This window comes from Carassius carassius, chromosome 33 (genome assembly GCF_963082965.1).
Source record: "Carassius carassius chromosome 33, fCarCar2.1, whole genome shotgun sequence".
Lineage (NCBI taxonomy): Eukaryota > Metazoa > Chordata > Actinopteri > Cypriniformes > Cyprinidae > Carassius > Carassius carassius.
The window spans coordinates 23,274,773-23,283,775 of NC_081787.1; positions in this window are offsets into that span (position 1 = coordinate 23,274,773).

Sequence of the window (9,003 nt, forward strand, 5' to 3'; positions counted from 1 at the left end):
TTTGTGACCAGTGAAAGATTAAAAAGATGAGTCAGAGGTTCAGCTAGTATATCTGCAGCCAATTTCAAAAAGAAAGGTTCTAAGTGATCGGGGCCCGCAGGTTTTCGAAGATTCAATTGTTTCAGGGCTTTATGAACATCAGCAACAGAGAATGAGCTAAAACTGAAAGTTTTGTCGGCAGTAATAAAGGTGTCATTTAAAGACTCTGACACTTTGGGGGCAACAGAATTAAACAAAAATCCAGATGATATGAAATGCTCATTAAAACAATTTAACATTTCTACTTTGTCAGATATAGATACACCATTCTTAACTAGAGACAAAGGAAAGCCTGTTGGTTTAGTTGATGAAGATAATGACTTAATAGTTTTCCAGAATTTTTTTGGGGTTATTTAGATTCTCTGTAGTTTCAGATAAATAAAATTCAGCTTTAGCTTTTCTGAAAAGTGAAGTGAAACTGTTTCGCAACCGTCTGAACACAACCCAGTCAGCATCAGTTTTCGTACTCCTTGCTTTTCCAGGTGCACACCAATGATCCTTTCTGCGGTCCTAACAGTCCATTTGTAGTCTTCTTAAATCTGATTTGCTGGCTGACCCAAACCAGACAGTTATAGAGGAGCACAGAAAAGACTCAATAATAGCAGAGTAAAAGCTGTGTCATCTGTGCCTGTGGCAGATTGAACTTTTTCAGCTGACGAATGTAGTGTAACCTCTGCTGAGCCTTTTTCACAATGGAGTCAATGTGAATGTCCCACTTCTGGTCCTTAGAGATGGTTGTGCCCAGGAACCGGAATGACTCCACTGCAGTCACAGTGCTGTTCATGATGGAGAGTGGGGGAGAGCAGGTTTTTTTTCTGAAGTCCATGATCTTCTCCACAGTTTTGAGTGTGTTAAGCTCCAGGTTGTTAAGAGTGCACCAGACAGCCAGCTCTTTAACCCCCTATCTGTAAGCAGACTCGTCGTTGGTGCTGGTGTTGGATGTGAAATTTTTCCCAGCCTCACTAGCTGCTGCCTGTCTGTCAGAAAGCTGGTGATCCACTGACAGATGGAGGTGGGTTAAGAGATCTGTGTGAGTTTATTCTGAAGGGTGTCCGGGCTGCTGGTGTTGAAAGCGGACCTGAAGTCCACAAACAAGATCCCTGGTTTGTCCAGATGTTGGAGGATATAGTACCATCCCATATTGATTGCATCATCCACAGACCTGTTTGCTCGGTAAGCAAACTGCAGGGGGTCCAGTAATGTCCTTCAAGTAGGCCAACACCAGTCTCTCAAATGACTGCATGACCACAGATGTTAAAGCAGCAGGTCTATAGTCATTAAGTCCTGTGATTTTTGGTTTCTTGGGTAAATGGATGATGGTGGAGCATTTGAAGCAAGAGGGGACTTCACACAGCTCCAGGGATCTGTTGAAAATCAATGTGAAGATGCATGATCGCTGGACAGCACAGGATTTGAGGCAGGCTGGAGAGACACAGTCTGGGTCTTTGGCTTTCCTTATCTTCTGCTTCCTGAAGACTTTGCACACATCCTCATCGAAGATCTTCAGTACAGGCTGAGAAACAATAGGGGGCAGGGAGGGGGGTGGGGCGGGGTTGTTGATGGCTGTGCTGTGGTTGGAGCGGATTTGGGGTGTCAGACCAAGCTTTTGCTTTTCAAACCTGCAGTAAAACTCGTTCAGGTCTTCAGCCAGGTGTTGATTGGCCTCAGTGCTGGGGGATGCGGTCTTGTAGCTGGTGATGGCTTTCAGGCCATTCCACATTGATGTAGAGTCATTACTTGAAAGCTGTTTTTTTTTTAGGTTTTCAGAGTAGTTTAACTTTGCCACTCTTATCTCCCTATTCAGTGTGTATTTGGCATGTTTGTACAAGTTTTTGTCCACACTGCTGTAGGCGTCCTCTTTGGCCTGGCGAAGCTGTTTGAGTTTTGCACTGAACCAAGGTTTGTCGTGGTTAAAAGATAAATAAATCCTGGTGGGAACACACAGGTTCTCACAGAAACTGATGTAGGATGTCGCGGTGTCAGTAAGCTCATCCAGATCAGTAGCTGCAGCCTCAAAAACACTCCAAGTTCAAAGCAGGCCTGTAAATCAGTTTTTACTACAGGTTTAGCAGTTTTGAGTTTTTGAAATTGGATTATGAATGCTGACTACTGCACGTAATAAAGTCCGGTAGCCAAGGCATATGGTTCATATAATAATTTAATACTAAAATATTTATATAATAAATAACAATCATTTCAAAATAAAATATTAATAATTAAATCTCTAATAATCCTGGTTTGCTATGGTCACGCAGGTTTGTTTATGTGTTAAACTCGTGGCCACAGAAAAACATGAATTAATATCACGTGGCCACGACACAACTAAGTGAACCGACCATGTCAACTCCGGGCACCGTAAAATTAATTAATTAATTATAAAAATACACATTAACAGCCATATCACCCTGCAGCCCAAGACTGGTTGCCCACTGAAGTTAAGCAGGGTTGAGCTGGTCAGTACCTGAATGGGAGACCTCCTGGGATAGGGTTGCCACCCGCCACCCGATATTTTTTTTATGTGCTGCATCGTTACTCGTTACAATTATAAATCATTCCATTCCATACGAATCATTCCATTACAAACCCACATTACCACTGCAAGAACTGTAGATAGCAGGTTTGATGAAGCTGGCACATCACTGAGCGAATCAAGCGATTAAGAAGACTGCGCGTGCTGACTGAACTGCTGTGAAGAGAGAGATGAACACCGAGCCGAGCCAGATAATGACTCGTTCACGAGTCAAGAACCGGTTGCATTGGTTTCGGATCACCAGTAGTTCTTTCTGACAGTTCGTTTCAATAAACCGGTTGAAGAAAACAGTTCACCGGTTCTTTTGCGCTCGACGTAATGGCGTCATTGGCGTTGACTGCAAGCCTTCGGTTTACCTGGGCTCATAACATTAGCCCAGAATCAGTTCAGAATCAATCACCAAAAGAATCAGTTCGGTTCAGACGCTCTGTGTGTCGGTCTGCTTCATGCTGAATCACACATGCGCAGTTATCATCAGCTCCTCGGTTCTCGAATCTGACGCGTCTGACAGAAACGGTTCTTGACCACTGATCTATAATATAAGTTATATATATATAGATCAGTGTTCTTGACTCGTGAACGAGTCAGTCTGTTGTTCGTTATCTGGCTCGGCTCGGTGTTCATCTTCAGTTCTCTCTTCACAGCAGTTCAGTCAGTGTACTGTTTGAGTAAATGAATTACTCCGGGATATTGGTTTGTTTGAACTCAGAGGGAGTGTCAGCCACATTAAAAAAGTGAACAGCTTAAGTCATTTGTGGATTAATGCGTATTGGAGACGCGAACCGTTTAAAACGATTCAGTTCGATTTGGTGAACTGTTTCAAAAAGATCCGGTTACATCGAATGATTCGTTCGCGAACCGGATATCACAAACTGCTTTGTTTTGAACTGTCTTACAACAGACACGGAAGAGAAGACAATGCTGAATAAAGTCGTAGTTTTTGCTATTTTTGGACCAAAATGTATTTTCGATGCTTCAAAAAATTCTAACTGACCCTCTGATGTCACATGGACTACTTTGATGATGTTTTTCTTACCTTTCTGGACACGGACAGTAGACCGTACACACAGCTTCAATGGAGGGACTGAGAGCTCTCGGACTAAATCTAAAATATCTTAAACTGTGTTCCAAAAATAAACGGAGGTCTTACGGGTTTGAAACAATATGAGGGTAAGTTATTAATGACATAATTTTGCAAATTGGGCGAACTAACCCTTTAATCTGTTTTTTGTTTACAAAAAGTTACAGTCAAAGGAATTGTGATTGTCCTTTAGGTTAATCATTTGAAATAGTAAAAACAATGTGTTCAAACTTTTGACTACTTTCTTTAATAACTACATAACACAATTCTTGTACTTTTACTTTAAGTACTTGAGTAGTAAATTTTCAAATAGACTACTTGCAATACTTAAGTACAAAAATGTTGAATACTTTAGTACCTCTACTTAAGTGTGGTGCTTAAAGAGCACTTCAACTTCTACTCAAGTCATTTTTTTGATAGAGCACTTGTACTTTTACTCAAGTCTGGGTCTCTAGTACTTTATACATCTCTGGTGAGCACTGAAAACACTCTGTGCAGACAAGCAGGTGGCCAGAATACATCATGCAATCATGGATGTCACCACTGGATGTCAGTATTGTATAATGACTGTTTCACGATTCCAATCACAGTGTTAAACTATTTAGTGCTCTATTTATTATGTATATATCATCCAGACACCATATAATAGATTGCACATTATATAGGTTTCTCAACACTTTGATTATATATAAGTAAATATGTTATTCAAATGTCAAAAATGCTGAAAAATGTTTCCTTCATTTTACTCAAATAAATAAATGCTGATCTATAAAATGTCATTTTTAATGAGAGAGAGAAAAAAAAGTACAGAGGACAGGAGTTACTCATGTTAATCAACAGCAGAGACAACATTTGTTCACATCACACTCACTCACTGTTCCAAAACAAGTTAGAACGCAATCCACATTGGTTTGTCCACTGTACTCTCAAGGCGCAGTTTTTTTTTTTTTTTTTTTCAGGACACATAAGAACGAAGTCTGTCTGACCACATTACACTGAGGAGGAGTGAGAATGACGTAGGCAAGATGAGAAACATGTGGCTGGTGTGAGCGATACTTCTCTTCGCTCTCAAGCTCCCGTTGAGCGTGATCGGATCAGTTGTGTTTGCTCTTGTCACCGGGGCTCTGACAGGATGGGTGGCTTGTAGGTGTGAGCACTAAAAACTCTCTGTGCAGACGGCAGGTGACCAGGATACATCACGCAATCATGTCTGCTTGATACGGGAGGTGAGGGGTCTATCAGAGAAAGAGACACAGTGCTAGATGAAGTAAGCTAAAAACAGATGAAATATCACTCCAGGAAAAGTAAAAACAGAGGTAAACAAGAATTAAAACCACCTTCAATGATTTTTTTAAATCTATTATTATTAATAATAATAATAATAATAATAACACAAATATTTTATTATTATTATTATTATTATTATTATATGTTTGTTTTGAAACAAATATATAGTTTATATTTAAAAAAATTTGAAAAACAAAAAATGGATGAATTTTCACTACACTTAATTAACATACTGAGTCTAAGCATTAAAAGTACTTAAGGACTGATTAAATTAAATTATTATTATTTTTTTATTTAAATAAAAAATTAATTTAATACTGTGCTGAGACAGTATACTGCAAAAAGTAGTAAGATACTTTGTTAGTGTCCACCAGATATTTGGTATCACCAGTTAAATATTTAAAGATTATTAATTAAAATAGGTGTCCAGCTACAGTCTGACTCTGTCATGCCATGTTTAAAAATACGTCAAGGCCTTTTGCACAAATATTTTATGTTACATCCTCCAGGACATAAGTAATGTTCCTCCCTTACTTCTGCCTAACAGGGAATCTAATATTTCATTCCTGTCAGATGACAATCAACCATTTCAAGACGAGAAATTGGAATGAGTGTCACCTCAATAGATGGAGAGACCTTTAAAACATGGCTGAGGTGACAGACGCCCAGGGACAAAGAGTGCCCTTCTAGGCCATTAGAACGGAGCAGAAATTGACGACCACTGTCTAACTTAGATGACTTGTCCATCACTGGACTGTGGTCAGGGCAATGTGGGGCCAAGGACTTGTCATTTATTCCTTTGTTGTCCATCTAACTTGCTTCATAGAGCATGTCTGCCGCTGTCACACATGTACAAGTGAACCCTGTAAAAACCTGTCTGCCGATGTTAGAGAAGCAGACACTTCTCAGAGCTTTCCTGGTGACTGAGGTGTCTCAGCAGAGGTGCAGCTACTCAAAGCTATGTCCAGCCATTTTTGACATTGAGGCACCTTTGGATCTGCTGGGGATCGATGTGGTGTGAAGCCGAGTGGATATCGACGGAAGAGGTTATTTTGAAGCTAGGAATATCAGAAAATGGACAAATATCTGGAGCATGCTATATATCGAGCACATGTGCACAAGCACCACTTAAAGCATCACATACAGTATGTACACACACACAGAAACATGATGAGTGAAAAAAAAGAGAAAGAGAAACCCTGAAGCTGTACACAAGCATGACCTCTCAAAATGTGTTAACATGGTCAGAAACAGAAAACATGGGCTTACTGTGCAGAGTTTCTCATGATAGCTCATCTATCTCATATTGTAAACAGTTAGTTATGTTCTCCTCCGTTCCCTGCCTGTTTTGTTCCCTTGGTTACTCATTGATTTAGTACTCTATCTAGATGTTTCTTGTCTGTTTACCCTTGTTTTCTCTAGTTCTGTTTAATCCTGCAGATTCAGTTCTATCATGTCTGCTGTTAGTCGAGTTTAGTAGTATTTAGTATTTAGCTGTGCTGAATTGTTACGTTTTTCCTGTGACTTCTTGGATCTCAGTTTGTGGATTACAGTTAACGTGTCTTGAAATCCTGTGCATCACCTGAAACATGAAAGATTATTATTGTATTTATTTATTTTGGGTTATGCTTGTGAGGCAACATGATACTGTCAAGATTTTGGACATGGTCCCCAAAAAAAAAAAGAAAAAATACAAACGTGTTGAAGAGAGAGAAACAAAAGGGAAATGAAGTGTACTTAAAGGGAGTGCATTTTCATGACTATGTTTCTTAACACTAATGACATCAAATTAAAAGATTAAAGATTTAGATTAAAGTGCATTTTTAATTATTGTTTTAATAATCTTTTGTAACGTTCTGAAGTACACTTATTTTGGTGTGTTGACTAAAGCAAATGTGAAGTATTTAATTGTGATTTTAACTAAAATGTGTTAATTGAAATTACATTTTGAATTAATGTATTTTAAGTATACTCAATTGCAGCTTCATCATTATTTGTAGTGTGTAATGTGTAATTATATTGTTGAAGATGTTTTAATTCCACATATATTTATATATATATTACATACAAGTTTCAATAAAAAATCACATTAAAGGATGTTTAAGGTTACTATAAAAGCTGACATTCAGCAGTATACCATATTTCAAAATCAATAGAAATAATTAATTACATATAAAGATATACATGTAAAGAAGTCCAACTTAAATGGGTTAAAACGACATTAACATAAAAAACCTAAAAAACATTAAATATAAATTTAAACTGCAATAGCTTTTCATTTAATAATAAAAAAAAGCTTTATTGGCAAGTTGGTTTACACACACACACGCACGCACACAGACACACACACACAGAGACACACACACACACACACACAAATGGCATTTGCTAAGAGTAGAGACTTCAGTGGATATTTAGGGTGACCTTGTGCCATGCAGGTTACAAACGGATAATATAGTAAATTATTCAACTTGCAAGAGCCATATATTTTTACTGTTGTTATGTATCGCTCCTGAGATCCTGTATTTGCCACAGTTTTTGTGCAGCTTTGTCTGTTGTGCACAAATTATTGCACATAAATTGTATTTAAATCTTTGTGGGGAGAAAGACAAAATGCAGTATTTAATTCCAGGACTTTGCAATTACAATATGTCTTAATATGGGATCTCAAGGAAAGGGGAGCGGGAACAGCAAAGAACCTCGGGCTGGAATTCAAACTCGGGTTCTGTGAGCACAGTTGTACTATACATCGACGCAATAACCACGAGGCTATCGGCACACTAAACATTAGGCCATCGACGCCGACTTGATATGTAATTCTAATGTAGCAAACAAATATTCAAACCATTTCAGGAAAAATAAAAAACTTTTACCAACACGGTGCATACCGACTAATGAAAAAAAAAAAACTGGAATTTTACCTGAGGCAAATCATGAGCTAGCATAATACATTTTAAGCTACAGCCGAGCAGAAGCATTTTGTGTTGCCAGCGAGTTCAATGAAAACCTTTTAGAGGATGTCAAGAATACATTATTGATGCAAACTTGGACTCATAATTGAAATTAACAATGTATTATAATTGCTATGTGCTCTGTTATCCGTGTTTTGCAAGTGGCAGCCTGGAGCCAAATCAATTACTGCGCAGGAGACATTATGATGTGGATTCCTGCAGTGAAGCATAGTGCTTGACCACTGTCCATATTTATCCCAGCACAAATTCAATCACAGACAAGAATACCAAGTCTAGTTTATCCCAAGGCCTGCATGGAAACTGCAGCAACTCGATTTCCACAGAATTCAGTCAACTATTCACAAAAATCTTTAGATCTCCACTCCTGAGGTGTTACTCTGCTAAATATCTTGGCCAAAGGAGCCGTTCTACCATGTCATGTTGAAGGGCAACACAGAAAACTATTTCAATAAAATATGAAAAATACATAAATGAAAATAATAAAATTCTGTTGTCAAAATTACTTGAAGAAACTTTTATATTGTACACTACCACCTTGGCACACCCATCCAAAATCTGTGGATTAAAAGATAGAATGCATGTAAAACTGACACTTTAAAGATGTCTATCAGATGTTTGTACACAGCAGATGCTTTCCAGATCTTTAACAGACATCTTGCAGACGTACAATGCCCCTATAATTTTGTTTGTTTTATATTCACAATATAGTTTTAATTCAAATGATGCATGTGCTAATGGTGTGAACAGCAATTAAGATCATGCAGCAGAAGTGTGCGTGCTGTCTCTCACTCTCTCTTTCCTTAAAATGAAGTAACTCTATTACTTGCACATTGTTTTACTTACTTGCTTTTGACATATTCAACCAAACTACACACTTTCCAGTGATCTCTGAGAGAAAGGCATATTCGCTTGACAAGCTCACACATCTTTGTCACTGCATGCTCAATCCACTCTGTGTGCTTTGCTTATCAGCTTGCACACATCAGCTATACGTGAATATTGAATATTTATATTACTTGTACTTCACAGACATCCTTAATCTCTAATAACTCCACTGCAGTGCTTTCTGATGTTCTGTTGCTGGTGTGTCTTTG